The following is a 20,543-nucleotide window of genomic DNA, read 5'->3' as shown; positions in this document are numbered from 1 at the left end:
GATGATGGTGGTATATGGCAACGGTGATGACAATGGTGGTATATGGCAGCGGTGATGACGATGGTGCGGCGGCGGCGTGACAACTTGTGAACAGAACTCGAAACTCTAAAGTACTAGACGCTAGGACCAACAACTTGACACGACGATGCAATCGCAAATTCAACAAAGCAAATACAGAAAAGATTATGCAAAGGCTCACATTGGTTCGGATAAGATGAGCTAACCCTAATATATTTTTTTGGCTTTTTCGTGGACTACAGGTATGAAGAACAGACTCGATCTAAACTACAAAAAACTGTAAAATCTCGCCGAGCAACCGGGAAATCTGATACCACTTGATAGCGGCAAAGGTGTCCTGTCTTTCGATGAGATGGCGACTATCGTTTTGGAGGATGTCGACTTTGACGATCCGACTACGAACGTGCAAGGACGTCGCGCCTTAGCAATCGCTAAACCAACTTCGAGAGGTTATTGACCACGCTGGAGCACGATCAACCTGACCACGAAGGTCTGTTTCCTGCAGGCAAACAAAGAACAAGCAAGAAACTAAGATTGCAATCTGGATATTGTGAATATAAGAGGAAAGCTTTATTGATCAAGGTGGGGTTCTGTGACGCCTTTGTCTGGTCGTTGAACACAAACGAAGTACGCGAAGTTGCGGCTATGGCGAAATTTTAATCTAAACAAAACCCAGAGTCTAAACGATGCCCTAGGGGCTGTATATATGGAGGAAGAGGGGGGAATTTCGTGGCCCTTGGAGGAGGGGTCCGAAACCCAGCCTAACTCTTGTTTCCCCACACATACGGACTCTAAAAACAGCCTATATTGAAGTATTTCGAAATTATATGGGCCTGGCCCAAAATAAGGTGACGCAGCACCTAGAATAGTCTCTGGATGAAAATTATGAAGTGGCATCTTGTATCTTTCGTCCAAGGCTTCATGCACTCATTATGGTGGCTTCAAAGTCCTGAAATCATCACTTGAAACTCTGTTCTTTTCTCCCTTGCGCATGCCATCAACTCCATGCTTGTTCTTGCTCCAATGCTCATCCTTCTCCAAGCTAGGCCCTTCATTTGTAAGCAAAACAAATGTATCCAATTTAGGCAGCATCATATTCTCATGAACATTAGAATCATTACCAAGAAACAAAAGTACCTGGTAATTTAATTGGCGTGCACGAGCTCTAGTAATCGGTCCAGTATGTATAGTAGCAGGGGTTGTGGGTGTAACAATGGTATTGATGTCCTCATCACAAAGGACGGTAACCTCGATGACACCATATGATACGGGGTTGCCCAATCTTCACGGAGGATCTGCTCTATGTTGCAAATCAACGCCACCTGAAGGGTACGAAGGAAACCCTCGATCCCAACGAACAACGCTGTCGGGTAAAGGATAATTAGTGCAACCTGACGAGACCGAAGCTAACTATTGCAAATGCAACAACCAGTGACAAGTATTCGCCCAACCACACTCTTAGTTCGAATCCACGCAACCACGCACGAAGTTGGAAGCACGAACTGGTCGCCGCCTCAACGGCCGCTGTTGTAAAATCACAAAGTGAGTTTCCCCTCTCACAAGGCAAGATTACAAGAGCTAAGGAGGAAGTGAACTCTCCAACAATATTCTGGTTGCACTTAGCTAACCTGTGCTGAAATCAAATTACCAAAGAGTTGTGGCCGAAGTGGGGGAAGGGGTATTTATACTAGGAACAACCCTCCTAGTTTAGGTGTGAATCCAGGCCAAAAGAGGGGCTCAAATTCATGCTAACCAGCTGGTCAAGGGAGCAAACTCATGGAGCCTCGCGCAGCAATTAATGCCCTGGACAGCTTGCATTGGAACTCTCATATCCATTGACTCAGGACTCCAAATGATGCACCATTTGATTTTCCTAAAAGTAGACTTCATATGCTCTCCATTTTGTACTCCCACACATGTTGGATGCTCATATATTTGCGTTGCATGATTCAGCAAGTTCTGGGACGAATTCTGGAACTGCACATGCAACAATAGAGTGTTGAGATGGCTTGCTATTCTTCCTTGCAGTGTAACTAGTTGTCCTTGTCACCAAAACAAGGCTTTCATCAGAGTTGAAACTTGTTCTCTTCAAACTTGTTTTATGGGCTCCAAAACTTGTTTCTTCATGTGCTGAATGTTGTTAGTTGTCCTCAACATTATACCTAAGTAAAATCAGCACACGAGATTTAGGCAGTATAAAATTCTCATGGTCATTTGAATTATGATAAGCTAGGAGCGCATTCACCTCTTGTGCTATTTGTTTGGCACGGCTCCTTGTCATGGGACCCAAATAGATCTTCTTTGTAGAAGCTTCACTTGATGGCTGAGATTTATCATCAGGAGAAGATGATAAACGAGGTGAACCGGGATGTCCTCATCATCCTCCCCCTCTTCAAAAGGAGTCGTCCTCGACTCTTGACCCTCTTGATCGAAGCATGGAGACAAATCAGCAACGTTGAATGTTGGACTCACAGCATAGTCTTCAGGAAGCTCGATCTTGTAAGCATTGTCATTGATCTTGGCCAAGACTTTGAATGGTCCATCTCCATGAGGCATTAGCTTGGATTTGCGCTTCGCTGGGAACCGATCTTTGCGCAAATGTATCCAAACCAGATCTCCGGGCTCAAAAGTCACCTTCTTGCGATTTTTGTTTGCCTTAGCAGCATAGTACTTGGACTTCCTTTCTATCTCTTCTCTGGTCTTCTCATGAATCTTCTTCACATATGCAGCATGCTTTGAAGCCTCCATGTTACATCTCTCTTGCAATGGAAGTGGCAGCAAGTCAATTGGTGCAAGTGGTTTGAATCCATATACCACCTCAAACGGGCACATGTTTGTGGTAGAGTGAACTGCCCGATTGTAAGCAAACTCCACGTGCGGCAAACACTCTTCCCACTCCTTCAAATTCTTCTCGATCATTGTACGCAGCAAGGCTGAGAGTGTGCGGTTCACTACCTCTATTTGCCCATCAGTTTGGGGGTGACACGTTGTTGAAAACAGCAACTTGGTTCCTAATTTTACCCACAATGTTTTCCAAAAGTAGCTCATGAACTTCACATCTCGATCTGAAACAATAGTCCTTGGCATTCCATGCAAGCGAACAACTTCCCTGAAAAACAAATCAGCAACATGTGAAGCATCGTCGTTCTTGTGGCACGGAATGAAGTGTGCCATTTTTTAGAACCTATCAACCACAACAAAAACTGAATCCCTCCCCCTCTTAGTCCTAGGCAGTCCTAAAACAAAATCCATGCTAATATCTTCCCAAGGAGCATTTGGAACAGGTAGGGGAGTATATAAACCATGGGGGTTTAGTTTAGACTTAGCTTTGTGGCATATGATGCATCGCTGCACAAATCTCTCAACGTCCTTCCTCATCTTTGGCCAATAAAAGTGATCGGCCAACATCTCATAAGTCTTCTCACGACCAAAGTGTCCCATTAATCCTCCTGCATGTGATTCCTGCAACAACAAACTCCTAATCGACGGATCTGGAACACACAACTTGTTAGCCCTAAAAAGGAACCCATCATGCACATGGTATTTATCCCAACCTTTCCCATCTTTACATTTTGCATATGGTTCTGAAAATATATGATCAGTGCAATACAGTTCTTTTAAGCTCTCAAGTCCTGCTACCTTCAATTCTAATTGTGTCAAAAGAACATGCCTATGGGACAAAGCATCAGCAACCATGTTTTCCTTTCCTTTCTTATACTTCACAACATATGGGAAAGTTTCAATGAATTCTACCCATTTAGCATGCCTACGATTCAGTTTAGCTTGGCCTTTCAAATGTTTCAAGGCCTCATGATCAGAATGTACAATAAACTCTTTTGGCCATAAGTAGTGTTGCCAGTTTCAAGCACTCTAACCAAGGCATACAACTCTTTATCATAAACAGAATAATTCAGTTGTGCACCACTCAGCTTCTCACTAAAATATGCTATTGGTTTTCATTCTTGCATTAACACACCTCCAATACCTATTCCACTAGCATCACATTCTATCTCAAAAGTTTTAGTGAAATCAGGTAGAATCAGCAAAGGTGCTTCAGTTAATTGTTTCTTAAGCTCAATAAATGCTTCTTCTTGTGGTGCACCCCATTTAAAGGGAATTCCTTTCTTTGTCAATTCATTCAAAGGTGCAGCAATTGTACTAAAATATTTCACAAACCTCCGGTAACAACCAACAAGGCCATGAAAACTTCTCACCTGGCTTACATTCATTGGAGTTGGCCAATTCTTGATTGCTTCCACCTTAGATTCATCCACTTCAATTCCCTGCCCTGAAATGACATAGCCAAGAAAAACAACCTTGTTTGTGCAAAAGGAGCACTTCTCAACGTTAGCATATAGTTTTTCTGTCCTTAGCACATTCATCACTTGTTTTAGATGTTCAATATGTTCCTCAATGGATTTGCTATAGATTAGGATGTCATCAAAGTACACAACAACAAATTTGCAAATGTAAGCTATCAAAACATGGTTCATCAATCTCATGAATGTACTTGGTGCATTAGTTAATCCAAAAGGCATGACTAACCACTCATACAACCCAAATTTTGTTTTGAAAGCAGTTTTCCATTCATCTCCTTCTTTCATCCTAATCTGATGGTATCCACTCCTCAAATCAATTTTAGAGAAAACAGTAGAGCCACTCAATTCATCAAGCATATCATCTAACCTAGGAATAGGATGACGATACCTAATAGTTATAATATTGATAGGCCTACAATCCATTACCAATCGCCATGTGTCATCTTTCTTGGGCACCAAAATCACAGGTACAACACAAGGACTTAAGCTTTCACGCACATAAGCTTTATCTAAAAGTTCTTGTACATGCCTTTGTATCTCCTTTGTTTCTTCAGGATTAGTGCAGTAGGGAGGGAGTGAAGTCTGTTTTAAACCTTAATGTTGTAGAGCACGACGTAGATGAACCTCGACATTTGAATCCCTGAAATTGGTACCCTAACCTTATCGATCCCGGTCTAAATAAACCTTTAGGCAGTTTAACGAGTGGATTTGATGACATTGCATTCACAGACCAGGATTGCTATCTTTGACCAAGTTATTGACTAGCCTCTCCATACCTAAAAAAATTCCCCTGCCTAGTCCATCTCCTTCCTCTCATTCCCGTTCGATCTGCCGCCGCCAGAGACGTTCGACCCCGCCCGTGCCCCTGGCGAGCTCGCGCTCGACCACTGCCCCACGCAGGCACGGCTCGCCGTCACCGGCGAGGACACCGCAGTGCCGCCACCTTCTTCTCTTTCCTCCTTCGTCTCCCTTCTCCCTCCTCCCGAGCACGCGCAGGGCTTGCACGGCCGACGACCGCGCCTCCACGGTCTGCGCCGATGGCCGCCTTCACTGGCCGCTCGTCTAGCTGCTTTAAACCCGCAGGCCACCTCGCTGTTGACTGCTGCTGCTCCTCCATCCCTGCGTGGCGACGTGGGGCTGCCAGTGGAGCACTCGCCGGTGATTGTGACTCGAGGACCGGAGGACGCCGGTACTTGGCGGATCAGCGGCTACGTCAGATCAATCAAGGATTGTCGAGTGGTAGTTTGCTATACGTGCATAGCTAGCTACCTGGCAAAACGAAAATATTGCCCCATTGATCAACTAGCTAGCCTCAAGATCAATACAGCAAGCTTTGGTAGCCATCTTCCTACGTACGTTAGTGTTTTCTCTTGAAAGAATCGATCAAGCGTGGCTTGTGTATTTGCACGTCTCGCCGGAAAGCAATCCACATGTCATACTACTTCGCCAGTGTACGTACGCATTCGACCGCTGGAAAGTAGTCGCCGTGGAGCGATCGGGGCCTAGTCAACAACGACATTAGGCCACGCACGGGTAGCCGTGCTTAGGCACGTCTCCACGATCCCCGTCGCCGCCTGCTCCATTCGTAGTGCCACAGCCAGGTTCGGCGACGCAGCAGCGTGCGCATGCACCAGCGCAGGCTTAGGACGTGCATGACTCGAACCCGGAGTTCTCTAGTTTAAACTTTAAATATTTAATATTTCTCTACTTCTTTCTCATGCTGACAGGTGGGCCCCCAAAACATGTGCTGCATAATTCACTCATCCCGGCCTTTTCTGTTTGGATACGGCCTAAAGGTCAAAAACGACCGGGATTGAAGAAGTCAGGGTATCAATTTCAGGGATTTGGACGTCAAGGTTCATTCATGATATGCTCTACAACCTCAGGGTTCAAAATAGACTTCTGAAGTGATGCTCCTGGAATGAGGTCAATCTGATGTTCTATGGCACGCAAGGAAGGTAGACCAGCGGGTACTTCCTCCGGAAAAACATCCTCGAATTCCTGCAAGACATCACAAACAGCATTAGGGAGACATGTTAAGTCGTTAGCTGAAAGCAAATCATCTTTGTACACAAGTAAAATGACCACTTGATTTGGGTTGAGCCTCACATCTCTCAGTTCTAATTTGGTGGCTAACATTGCTAAGTTCTCTCCCTCTCTTTTATTCTTCTCTCTCAGATTTGGCTTGTGGTGCTCACTCACCGATTTGTGGATCTCTCTCTCCCTCTTTCTTACTCACTATTTTTACTTCAGAAACTTTCTACAAGTGCTCAGCCATGATTTGTTGGGGTGTCATGGGTCTAAGCACCAAGTCTTCTCCTCTCCACTTGATGGTGTATTGATTGGTTCCGCCACAATGTTCAGCTGAATGATCATATTGCCACGGTCTGCCCAACAGCAAGTGACACACCTTCATTGGCACCACATCACACTCAACGGTGTCATTATAATCTCCAATCTTGAATTGCACCTGTACCATGTGTGTGATCTTAATCTCTCCACATTCACTCAACCATTGTATATGATATGGATGAGGGTGTTGTAGCAGCTTCAACCCAAGCTTATCACACATATCTTTGCTTGCAAGATTGTGACAACTCCCACCATCAACAATTACCTTGCATACCTTGTCTTGCACTTTGGCTCTTGTTTGAAACAGATTGTGTCGTTGTCCATTCTCAGCTTCTTTGATTTGCACACTCAAAACTTTATTGACAACAAGAGAGGCACCTTGCTCATAATCACAATAGGTTTGCTCATCACCATCTGAACCATCACCATCTTCAGTTTCTTCTTCAGGTTCACTACAAGACTCATATTCTCCATTCTCGGTGATCAGCATGGTACGCTTGTTGGGACAATCCTTCTTCATGTGGCCACATCCCTTACATGTAAAGCACTCTATCTCACTAGTTTTCCCCGTGGAGCCAATGGAGGATGAACTAGGAGCTGCAAATTTTCTCTTCTCCTTCGAATTTGATGCATCATTTCTGCTCGTGGCTGCACGTGCATGGGGTTGATTTCCACCACCAGAACTAGTCATAATACCTCGACTAACGTTGAATTGAGGTATAAACTTACTCCCACTTGATGTAGCTCGAGCTGTGAAGGACGTAGTTCTGTTTTTCTTCGAGTCTGATTGCAATTGACGTTCAGCCTTAGAAGCAAGATGTACCAGCTCTACCACATTACGATATGGCTGCAAATCAACCACTCGTTTAATACTAGGATTCAGCCCATAGAGGAACCTTGCCATGGACTGCTCCTCATCTTCATGTATATTGGCTCTTATCATTGCCTTCTCCATCTCCTTATGATACTCCTCAACAGATAACTTTCCTTGCCTCAAATTCTGGAGCTTATCAAAGATGTCACGTCTATAATGCCTTGGGACAAATCTTGCAATCATCTCTCTTTTCATTTCTATCCATGTAGCAACAGCAGGCTCTCCTTCTTCTTCTCGCTGAATCTGAACTTGCTCCCACCAAATTAGAGCATAGTCTTCAAACTCAAGTGAGCCCATTGCTAATTTCTTCTCTTCTGAGTAGTTGTGCATGCGGAAAATATTGTCAACCTTCAATTCCCATGTGAGATAACTTTCTGGATCAGATCCACCATCAAACTTGGGCATGGTAAATTTCAGCTTTCCAAACCTCTCCTCCTCCTGCCGTCCACGACCATAGTTTCTATGATGATGAAATCTGTCATTCTGGTGCATGCCATCTTCATCAAACTCATCTCCACTACCTTCATGGTGCAGATTTGCTCTTCGGTGGCCTCCTCTAAGATCACGACCAGCAGCAGCTTCATGATGACCACGTCCATTACCATGATCATTTCCATGTCCGAGACCGGGAGGTCTCATGGCATGGGGAGCAGGAGCACGGTTTCTTCTAGCTTGTGCATTGGAGGCAGCACCTTCCCCATCAGTTACGTTTTGTTCTTCACCATGGACACTTGCATCTTCTCGGTTCTGACGAAGCTCTCGCACAATATCAGCAACAATACCAGTCCTCATGGCTGCCATGTTCTGAGTGAGTTTCTAATCAACATTACCCATAAGTTGCTGCAAATCTCTCGACAACTTGTCTTACTTCTCTTCAATTGGGTCAAGGTTGTTTCTGAACTCTCGGTGTACATGATCACGTAATGCGTTGAAGTGAAACCGTGTGACGGGCTGATTGAGATGCCCATTTCCTTCAACATGATACTCGTTTTCTTCACCTGCCATGGTTAGTTCTCCAAAAGCCCTATAGTACTAGAAGCATATATGTGGATAACAACTCAAGCTCACCTCACTTACCAACCGTAGCAGATGTAACTTCCAAGTGAGAGCAGAATCATGCTCAACCGTGGTGTCGGTGGTGGGTATACAAAGAGTGATAATCAAGCGAATACAAGTCTAGGGTTGCACATGCGGGGCTGTTTGGTGGAGTTTGGGTGGGGTATATATGTAGCAAAAGATGCACTAATCTGCAATCTAGATATTGTTGAACCAAGTAATCATCCACACAAGATTCTAATGCATTTAGTTGCTGAATGAGATATACGTGAGTTACATGCAACTCTCGCCAAGGAATAAGATTTGCTGCAAGAAAGGATTGAAGACTTTGCACACTTGACACGTTTCAGCTCACAACACAAACAGGGATTTCTCAAGATATAAGTGAAGAACAATCCCATGTTTTCTCTCTTTTGCTTCTTGCACACACTTTCTTTCTTTGGGAAGATCTCTTTTTTTTGCTTCTTTTCTTTTTTTTGCTCTTTTTTTGACAAACTTTCAACAAGGGACTTGGATCTGAACACACACTTTGGGGGAATCACGAATATCACAATAGATGAAGTCAACCAACAAGAACATGCAGCTGCAACTTTGGCAGCAAACACACACGAACTGATCTGATTTTACTGGGTGGAGAACATGATGGGAATCAGATCTAACAAGGATGAATGGAGAGCACACAGTGTGGGCTTTTCAAAACGCACAAAAACACTCAAAACGGACTCCGGATGACAAAGATATGCATGATTTGGTGGAGGATGCAGATCTGAAATCTGTGCACGAAAATGAACACAAACACATAAGATTGGAATGGGGGAAACTCAGCAACTAAAAAAAAGATCTAGTGGACAAGAACTTGATAAAGCTCACCAAATAACAGATTAAAGGCTGCAAAGGGCTAGGTAAAGGGATTTTTTTGGGGGCTATTTTCTGGACTTGTAGGATGAACAAGAACACGAACTAAACTAGGGATACAAGATCCTACCGTGTCAACCGAAGCTCTGATGCCAAGATGATACGGGGTTGCCCAATCTTCATGGAGGATCTACTCTATGTTGCGAATCAACGCCACCTGAAGGGTACGAAGGAAACCCTCGATCCCAACCAACAACGCTGTCGGGCAAAGCATAACTAGTGCAACCTGACGAGACCGAAGCTAAGTATTGCAAATGCAACAACCAGCGACAAGTATTCGCCCAACCACACTCTTAGTTCCAATCCACGCAACCACGCACGAAGTTGGAAGCACGAACTTGTCGCCGCCTCAACGGCTGTTGTTGTAAAATCACAAAGTGAGCTAAGGAGGAAGTGAACTCTCAAACAATATTCTGGTTGCACTTAGCTAACCTATGCTGAAATCAAATTGCCAAAGAGTTGTGGCTGAAGTGGGGGAAGGGGTGTTTATACTAGGAACAGCCCTCCTAGTTTAGGTGTGAAACCAGGCCAAAAGAGGGGCTCAAATTCGTGCTAACCAGCTGGTCAAGGGAGCAAACTCATGGAGCCTCGCGCAGCAATTAATGCACTGGACAGCTTGCATTGGAACTCTCATATCCTTTGACTCAGGACTCCAAATGATGCACCATTTGATTTTCCTGAAAGTAGACTTCATATGCTCTCCATTTTGTACTCCCACACATGCTGGATGCTCATATATTTGCGTTGCATGTTTCAGCAAGTTCTGGGACGAATTGTGGAACTGCACATGCAACAATAGAGTGTTGAGATGGCTTGCTATTCTTCCTTGCGGTGATAGAGGAGAAGGTGTCCCGATGTTTCGATGAGATAGCAATCGTTTTCTGTGGGAGTCGACTTTGACGATCCGACTACGAACGTGCGAAGACGCTGCGCCTTAGCAATCGCTAAACCAACTTCCGAGGGGTTATTGACCACGACGGAGCACGATCAACCTGACCACGAAGGTCTATTTCCTGCGAGCAAACGAAGAATAAGCAAGAAACTGAGATTGCAATTTGGATATTGCGAATAAAAGAGGAAAGCTTTATTAATAAAGGTGGGGTTCTGTGACGCCTTTGTCTGGTTGTCGAACACAAACGAAGTACGCGAAGTTGCAGCTATGGCGAACTTTTAATCTAAACAAAACCCAAAGTCTAAACGATGCCCTAGGGGTTGTATATACGGAGAAAGAGGGGGGAATTTCATGGCCCTTGGAGGAGGGGTCCGAAACCCACCCTGACTCTTGTTTCCCCACACATACGGACTCTAAAAACAGCCTATATTGAAGTATTTCGAAATTACATGGGCCTGGCCCAAAAATAAGGTGACGCAGCACCTAGAATAGCCTCTGGACGAAAATTATGAAGTGGCATCTTGTATATTTCGTCCAAGGCTTCATGCACTTATTATGGTGGCTTCAAAGTCCTGAAATCATCACTTGAAACTCTGTTCTTGTCTCCCTTGCGCATGCCATCAACTCCATGCTTGTTCTTGCTCCAATGTTCATCTTTCTCCAAGCTAGGCCCTTCATTGTAAGCAAAACAAATGTATCCAATTTAGGCAGCATCATATTCTCATGAACATTAGAATCATTACCAAGAAACTAAAGTACCTGGTAATTTAATTGGCGTGCGCGAGCTCTAGTAATCGGTCCAGTATGTATAGTACCAGGGGTTGTGGGTGTAACAATGGTATTGATGTCCTCATCATGCGGTGTAACTAGTTGTCCTTGTCACCAAATCAAGGCTTTCATCAGAGTTGAAACTTGTTCTCTTCAAACTTGTTGTATGGGCTCCAAAACTTGTTTCTTCATGTGTTGAATGTTGTTGGTTGTCCTCAACATTGTACCTAAGTAAAATCAGCACACGAGATTTAGGCAGTATAAAGTTCTCATGGTCATTTGAATTATGATAAGCTAGGAGCGCGTTCACCTCTTGTTCTATTTGTTTGGCACGGCTCCTTGTCATGGGACCCAAATAGATCTTCTTTGTAGAAGCTTCACTTGATGGCTGAGATTTATCATCAAGAGAAGATGATAAACGAGGTGAACCTAGGATATCGTCATCACCATAGCATATTCCCCTTGCCATTGCATTGATAACCCCTAGCCCATTTTGCGTCACTTACCTATCAAGACTAGCCATTTGAGTATTGCCGGCAACGTTACTTGTGCACATTAGTGATCTACACCATCCATTGCATACATACCATATCATATTGGTATCATATCATCTCGTGTGCCTCAAGTTTGTTCCCTCATATACACAATTGCTATCTTGGTTTGTGCATTGTGCAAAAGTGGCCATATACAAAAAGAAGAATAAGCTTTTAAGCAAAAGAGTGAGCAAATAAGCTTGTAAACAATAGCCATAGCATCATACCACATTGCATAAGATTGTCATATCCGATCATCTTGGAACAAACACCGGGAACCATACATATATAGCATACTTGGGATAAAAAGTTTATCCATTTTGCATATCATAGGTTGTGCACAAGTGTCGTATCCGCCTATAGACCAATCGTGCTAGCGTCTCTCTTGAGTTGTGCAACACGAGCGTTTTCCGTGGACTCCACATGTTGTGCTCATTCCTTGGTTGCACGACCCCATTTATCTATCCGTGTGTGTGATTCCGTGTACCATTCTTTGCTATTGGTCTACTTGTTACATTTACGAATTTGTGAATCTCTTTCAACATTATTGACTCTTGCTAACATTTTGCATTAAATTTTTGTGCCACTATCCTCACCGAGCTCCACCATAAGCCTTATTTGGTGCTCATTTCCTTGTTACATCATTGAATGAACATTGATCCATTCTCAACATCGGTCAAGGTACATTTGGTATAGTTCTCTCCTTTCTTCCACTCATATTTGCTCGAGCCTTGTGATGGGTAGGCAAGGCATTTCATCTCCGGTCTTCGACAACAAAGACAGCGTGAACAACTACATCACCAAATCGTTAACGTTTGATCTACAACGACAAATGCAAGGCGCACAATCAAGATTACGAGAGCGCATCGAGAACATCTCCATCGACATTCATCACTCCGACGCAAGGAAAAGGGACTACATCAAGAACAAGCTTTCCACACAAAAGGAGGAGCAAGATGCAAGGCTGGAGGAGATTCGGACCTTGTTGCTCGACCGTTCTTCCCCTTCATCATCCTCAAGGGGCGACGTTCAAGTCACAAGTCTTCGGAGCGCCCAAGTGATGCAAGCGCAATTCATCCACATCCACATCTCCATGGCGACCACCATCACGTTCGTGATCCACATCGTCATGAAGGGCAAGTCACCTCCAATCGTCATGTGCACGACGACGACGAATGACATCTACTACGAGCTCAAGTGCGACAACGACACCATCATCATGAAGATGCTCCACAACCGCAAACAAACAAGGCCCAACAAGCCCTACTTCACGCCAAGGCGAAGCTTCAAGAGCAAAAAAGAAGACCTCGAGACGAGCACCACCAAGACGGAGCTGCGGCTACCATCACCACTTCGGCATCTTCGCCAAGTGCTATCAAGGCATCTTCGCCTTTGGACGTACGACATCTTTGCCTACTTCCTGTGAGTTCGCCTACATCGACATCTTCAACAACGAGGCGACCACCTACAAGCAAGGGCGACACTTCCATCGTTGGAAGCCCCTCAAGAAAGATGGCCGATCATGGGAAATTCCCTTCGATCATGGAGACGAGCTATGAGGTGCCACATCATATGGGCCTCCAACAACAAGACGGTGACAAGAAGGTCGAGCAAGGGCCATCCCCTTCGACCACGGCGACGAGCACGAACCTCTTCAACAACACGAAGATGACGCCCATATTGGACTCATACTCCGAGTCAAGCTACGCGAGCGCACATGAGACCTTCTCTTTGGTCTCGGAGGAGAGTGATGTTTTGCCACATCCTACGGCATTCATCTTTGGAGACGTTTGCACCTACACCTCTCCGACACCCACATATGAAGAGATGTCCCATTTGCCATGTGAGGAGAGCCACCACCACATGAGTGACATGAGTGACTCCACCATACATGACATTGAGAGCATTTCCTATGAGAGGATGAGTGTGACCACCACTAGCCCCACACATGAGAGCATGCCACACATCCTATGTGAGGTTGAGAGCCATTCGAGTGACCCCAACAACCATATGAGTGAGAGCATCCTTGAGGGAGCGATTGAGCCACAACACTTAGTGAGTGAGGTAGTTGACACGGCACGTGAGGCCACTACGATTTCTAATGACTTAACCTCTACTCCTAGTGTGTTTTCTTCTTTGGTGCTAGGTCTCCTACATGACGACATGCCTATCCTCGACGAGTCCATACCTCCAATGACGACGATGGCCATGGTGGACGATGATGCACCCCCCACATGGTTCCATCAATATGAAGATGACCACGACTTGGTCTTCGACACCTCACCTACAACACATGAGCGATGCTCCAAAGGTAACATAGGTGATGGTACTTCTCTTGTCCCACTAGTGGACTATCTTACCAATGATTGCTTGCATGATGTTGATCCACCTATTCCCATGCTTCATGCTAGTGCGACTTCTTCATGTCATGACTTACCAATTTATGATGAATATGATGATGAGCATGTTGAGTTGCCTAATTGTGACGCTATGCTCCATAGGATATAATGTGAAAATTCTTTCGGTCACATCATGTTCGACAACCCTTTGAACTTGTCATATGCTATGAGTGAGATCTCCCATATTGCATCATTTCAATCTCAACATAGTAACTATGCATGCCCCATTAAAATAAATCCCATTTGCACTTATGGCATAGATGATGAGATGATGGTCATTGGCTTTTGTTTTTCATGTGATAATATTGCCATGCTTCCTTTACATGATTTGTGCAATTCATCTACTATGTCATGCCATGATCACATAGAACCTAATATGCTTTGTTTTGGATGTTGTCAATATTCTCCATGTGATGTTTCCACTATTGCTCATGAGGAGACCCCCATAGTTTCCTCATACATATTAGGAGATCTTGATGCATTCCATACTTTGCATGATTCCCATAATTGCTTGCACCATATGCATTCCATGAATAACAATGCTCTACATATTTCTCATGATGCATTACACAATTTGAGTCTCCATTATGCTATACATAATAACAAACCTCTCATGATGGATGACATGATTCTATATCACGCGTCTCATTTATTTGAGCATTGGCTATTTTGTCCTAACCAACACATGCATGTGCGCATCATAATAGATGATGTGTACATATACCACGCACACACAATTTTTCCTTTGCTTTTGTTTTGTGTAGGTCATGAACAACCGTCAACCTCACAATCCCATGAGTTGACGAAACGATCTCTTGAGAGCAACGATGATTTGGGATCCCATGGATTGTCCTTCTCACCGTTCTCTTCGCGCAACGACTACACGCATCTATTCTACTTGGCTCTCACACGACTATGGGCTATTTACCATTTGTCACCTTATGCCCATTCTATCGTGTTCACTTTGCATGTTACGCCTCTTTACATGACTTTGCCATGCAATTGTGACCCTTGCTTGCATCTACCCTTGATGCAACATTATGCTACTCCTATGTGTATTTGCATGCTCGGTGGAGATCTTTGTTGCTATTGCCATGTTTACTATGTGCCACATGCTATTCATGCTTGTTGTGTTGGGAGAGTCATGATGTCCCATTGCTATTTACATATGGCTTCTCGCCAATCCATTGATATTTTCCTCATATCTTGCTTTCAGGCTTGTGATATGTCATGTGCATTATTCATGCCTTCTATTTGCACACATGACATGCTTGCCATGATTCCTCCTAGTACGTTGCATCTTCGCACTACTAGCTTGCTTGACTTGATCACTATGCTTGCTTGCTTTGCCGCATCACCCATGTTCCATTCTTACTCGCTTTCTTGGGTTGATGACATACATGTCCATGCCTCTCACATGATATATCTTGTTCATGATCGATTGCCTCCAATTGTTGCATCTATGCTTATTGATCTTGGAGACTTGGACATATTACTTGTGATGCATGCTTGCTTGATTAAGCCTATTGTCTTTGGTTGTAGTTGCATCATATGCCTCCATACTATGAAATGCTCCATTGTCCTTTCTTATGATGAGCATGATGCTTACACTTGTTGGGTGTCTTACCACACGAATGTTAGGTTTTGCATTTACGCTAACCTCATTTGTTTTTCTGAGTGTTTGTCATGTTCTTTCGTTTTGAAGGATTCACAAGGCGGTACCATCAAGAGAAAACTTGGTCATGTGAAGGCATCCGTGATGCGCAACTCCATCATCCTTGAGAAAATCCTAAAGGTGACCTCCTTCTATTTGAGCCATCCTCAAATACGCATATTGGATGGGCCATTCTTTCATTGTTGTTTCCTTCTTGTTGTCTACATGATACATCTATTGGATGGAGGACCGGCATTGGAGATGGACCCTATGGACCTTCAAGTTGAGGAGTACTCGTACGTATTGGATGCACCTTCGAAACTCCACTCATGCCACGACATTGAGCTATGGTACAACAACTCCCATAACAAGTTTGCACTTTATACATGGATTGACTTGCATTATGATTGACTTGGTGCATCTTGTATTTCCATGTTCCATGATATATGAGCTTGTGCGTTTCCTTAGCAAATTTGTTGTGATCTTCCTTGATGGCATATTCATACATAATGATCACATTGCCTACCATCCATTGCATGATAACATAATCATATTGCGCATCCATTGCCATATTCAGCTATTGATAAACCGTCTCACTATGACATCATTTTGCACCGTGGTTGCATTGATCATATTCACAACACATTTGTGTGCACAATGAATGCTTTTGCTCCCATGAACGCTTTGCATATCATTCTATATCATCTTGATAAGCTTCATGCGCTTTGTCACGAACAATCTTGCCGAACGGACTCATACTTCCATGATGGACACTTTGTGTGCGCTAACCATTGTATTTCCGAGTCTCGTTTGTGTTTGCTCTTTTTGCCTGTCTATCACTCCGGAGACACCTTGGAGTACTTGGATTGCGCAATGCTTTCAACTTCGTCCAACTACAAGTCCGTCCATGACAACCGCTTCCATGGTGATGGGGGCGGGGGGAGATGATGCGGAGCATCCCACGTTCATCCAAGGTGAACTCGATTATACGCCATTGGACACAAGGTGAACTCGCTCCTCTCTGAACCTTCACTTTCTACATGTGAGACATGGCTACTACCTCCAACGTGTGTGCTATGCATGATCAGGTACTTAGAGGAAAGTCACGGAGCCACCACATCCAACGGACGAGCTAGCGAGGACGCCAAGTACAAGCACCAAGAGAAGAAGCTGCCCAAAGTCTACAGCTTCCGGACGACCGGACCCCGCCGGACGTCCGACGCCTAGAGCTCACACCAGCCTGAAGTGTTAGCACGCGAATGCTATAGCGGCCGGACGACCGACGCGGGCCAGACGTCTGACACCTCCCAGGCCCTGGACGACCGAGCGCCACTGGACAACCGGAGCCACGGCGACAGACCGCTATTTACAGAAGTCCGAAGACTTCCGGACGTCCGGGACGTCCCGAGCCTCTGGACGTCCGACACCCACCGGACGTCCGACTAGGGCTGTACTAACGAGAAGCTCGGCTCGTTAAGCTCGTGCTCATTAAGGCTCGGCTCGTTAAGCTCGTTAAGATTAACGAGCAGAAAACCCTGCTCGGCTCGGCTCGTTAAGCTCGTGAGTGCTCGCGAGCGCTAGTTAACAGATTATAATGTGTTATGATATACATGATGAATGTGTAGGTCTGGTTGTCAAGATGAAATATGGTGACAACAAAAAGGAATGAAGTAGTTTGTTGCCTCATACGTCGATTAGATTAAATAGGTGGGCTGAGGTGCTACAGAAACTTTGTCACGTAATATGAAAATATGTATTGTGTTGTTACTAACGAGCTTAACGAGCCACTCGTGAAACTCGTTAGCTCGCTCGTTAAGCTCATTAAGCTTAACGAGGTAAAATCAATGATTGGCTCTGTTCATTAAGAAGCGAGCTATGAGCTTAATGAGCCGAACTATCGAGCGCTCATTAAGCTCGCGAGCTACGTGCTTTTGGTCCAGCCCTACGTCCGACGCCTGTCTGCGCACAGTGTATCGGGCTCGAGGCCCTTGTACCCCTTCGCCCCTCACTTACCCCTTCGTGGCACTAGACTATATATACTCCTTCACCTCCTCCTAGTTAGGGTTAGCATTGGTTTAGCTCATATGTGAGATAGAGCTTTGCTCATCCATTACGGATCTACTCCACGAGAGAGACTGCGGCCCCTCTATGGAGAAGATCTACCTCGGATTCAAGACCCCTCTTGGGTGGCCCCCGTCAAGACCTCCTCACGGAGAAGAACCGGTTACCCTTTGTATCGTCCTTTGTTGATCATGGATCTTGTATCTCCTCTCGTGTTTTGAGGATCTAGCACATGTGTAATCGAATCTTGTTGGTTTGAGTGATTCTCTCGTGTTTTCCCTCGTGTTTCTCCTCGTGTTCTTCGTGTTCTTAGTTGGGATCCACTCCTTTCGTGAAAGATCGACCATCTAGGGTTCCACCGTGCATCAAGATCCGATGTGGATGAGCGAGGCTCTATCTCTAATATGAGCTATCACAACGCTGAACCTAGAAAGATGGAGGAGAAGGAGTATATATAGTCTAGGGGGCGAAGGGGTACACGGGCTTCGGCCCTTTACTGTGTGCAGACAGACGGGGCCACATGTCCGGGCGACGGGCCGGATGTCCGGGCCTTTCCGAGGAGCCGGATGTCCGGGCCTCTGGCCGGATTTCCGGGCTGAAGGGGTTTAGCTTCGGGCATGTTCTGTGACGGGCGCCGGATTTCCGGGCAGCGGTCGGATGTCCGGGCTGTCGGGCCGGATGTCCGGGTCCTGTAGCTTCAGCGGCTGGAACGTTTCTGTAGTGGATGTCTCCAGCGTCCGGATGTCCGGGGCTGGGGCTGGATGTCCGGGCCCTAGAGCTGCCTTCTTCTCCTTCCGTGGGTTCTCCTCATCCATGGACTTAGCGGCGTGTCCGTCTTCATGAGCATCTCCGGGAGGGTCCTCTTGACACGTGATCATGCATAGCATATCGGACTTAGGTAGTAGCCATGTCTTGAGTGGATCATATGTGATATCACCTAGGAAGGAAGTCATCTCGTTCTCGAGAGCTCTAGCTCGTGCTCGTGTCATGGGCCCTCTTGGCTCTTGATGAGACGATGGTAGGTCCATGGGGATAACCGTAGGATGCTCCGTATCATCTCCCCTCCCTTGGGAAAGATCCAACCTCGGATCAAAATCCTCATCACCATGGTACGGGGAGAGATCCTTGATGTTGAAGATGTCGCTCACGGAGTACTTGTCGCGTGGGATGTCGATCTTGTAGGCGTTGTTGTTGTAGCGTGCAAGCACCTTGAAGGGTCCATCCGCCCGGGGTAGGAATTTGTACTTGCGTTCATTGGGGAAGCGGTCCTTTCGAAGGTGTAGCCACACAAGATCTCCAACATTGAATATCATGGGGTGCTTGTTGACGTTGAGCTTGGTCGCGAGTCGTTGTACTTCACGTTCGATGGTGTGCCTTGTATCTTCATGCATCTTCTTGAGGTAGTTGACTCGAGCACTCGCGTCCATGTTTGTGCGCTCTTGTAGCGGTAGAGGAAGAATGTCCAATGGGGACAACGGGTTGAAGCTGTAGACGACCTCGAAGGAGGACTTGCCGGTTGTCGAATGTCTTGCACGGTTGTAGGCGTAATCGGTGATTGGTAGGCACTCCTCCCACTCCTTGATGTTCTTCTTTATCAACACGCGTAATAGAGTGGAGAGCGTGCGGTTCATCACCTTCGTTTGGTCGTCGGTTTGTGGATGGTATGCCGAAGAAAAGAGTAGCTTGATTCCGAGCTTGGCGCATAATGTCTTCCAAAAGTAACTCAAGAACTTGACGTAGCGGTCGGAGACAATCATCTTTGGCACTCCATGAAGGCGCAATATTTCCCAACAAAACAAATTTGCAACATGTGAAGCATCGTCTATCTTGTTGCAAGGAATGAAATGAGCCATTTTGGAGAATCAGTCCACAACAACAAAAATGGAATCCTTGCCATTTCGAGTTCTAGGCAAACCAAGGACAAAATCCATGCTAATATCTTCCCATGGTTGGTACGGAATTGGAAGAGGCATATATAGTCCATGAGATTGAGCTTTCGACTTAGCTTTACGACATATAGAGCATCGGTTGGTGAAGCGGTTGACGTCGCGAAACATCTTTGGCCAAAAGTAGTTCTTGGAGAGCGTGGCAAATGTCTTGTCGCGTCCGAAGTGTCCCATTAGTCCTCCGCCATGAGATTCTTGCAAAAGCAACAAATGAAGAGAAGACTCCGGGATGCATAGTTTGTTAGCTCTCATAAGATAACCATCTTTGATGTAATAGTGTTCCCAAGAAGTATGCGTCAAACACTTGGCATAAGGAATAGCAAAAGTAGGATCATGCTCATACAAGTCTTTTATGTGCTCAAAACCAATGACATTCAATTCAAGTAGGGTAACAAGCATGCATATTCGGGAAAGTGCATCCGCCACAACATTTTCCTTTCCTTTGATATACATGACATAAGGAAATGACTCAATAAACTCACTCCATTTAGCATGACGCTTGTTCAACTTAGTTTGACCCTTAAGGTATTTAAGCGTTTGATGATCGGTATGGATGATAAATTGATGAGGGCGAAGGTAATGTTCCCATTCATGCAAAACTCGCACTAAAGCATATAGCTCTTTGTCATAGATGGGGTAATTGATTTGCGCGCCGGAGAGTTTCTCACTAAAGTATGCTATGGGGCGCTTCTCTTGCGTTAACACGCCTCCTATGCCATTACCACTAGCATCACAATGAATTCCAAAAGGTTTGAC

This window comes from Triticum aestivum, chromosome 1D (genome assembly GCF_018294505.1).
Source record: "Triticum aestivum cultivar Chinese Spring chromosome 1D, IWGSC CS RefSeq v2.1, whole genome shotgun sequence".
Taxonomy (NCBI): domain Eukaryota; kingdom Viridiplantae; phylum Streptophyta; class Magnoliopsida; order Poales; family Poaceae; genus Triticum; species Triticum aestivum.
Note: the sequence above shows the minus strand (reverse complement) of the source record.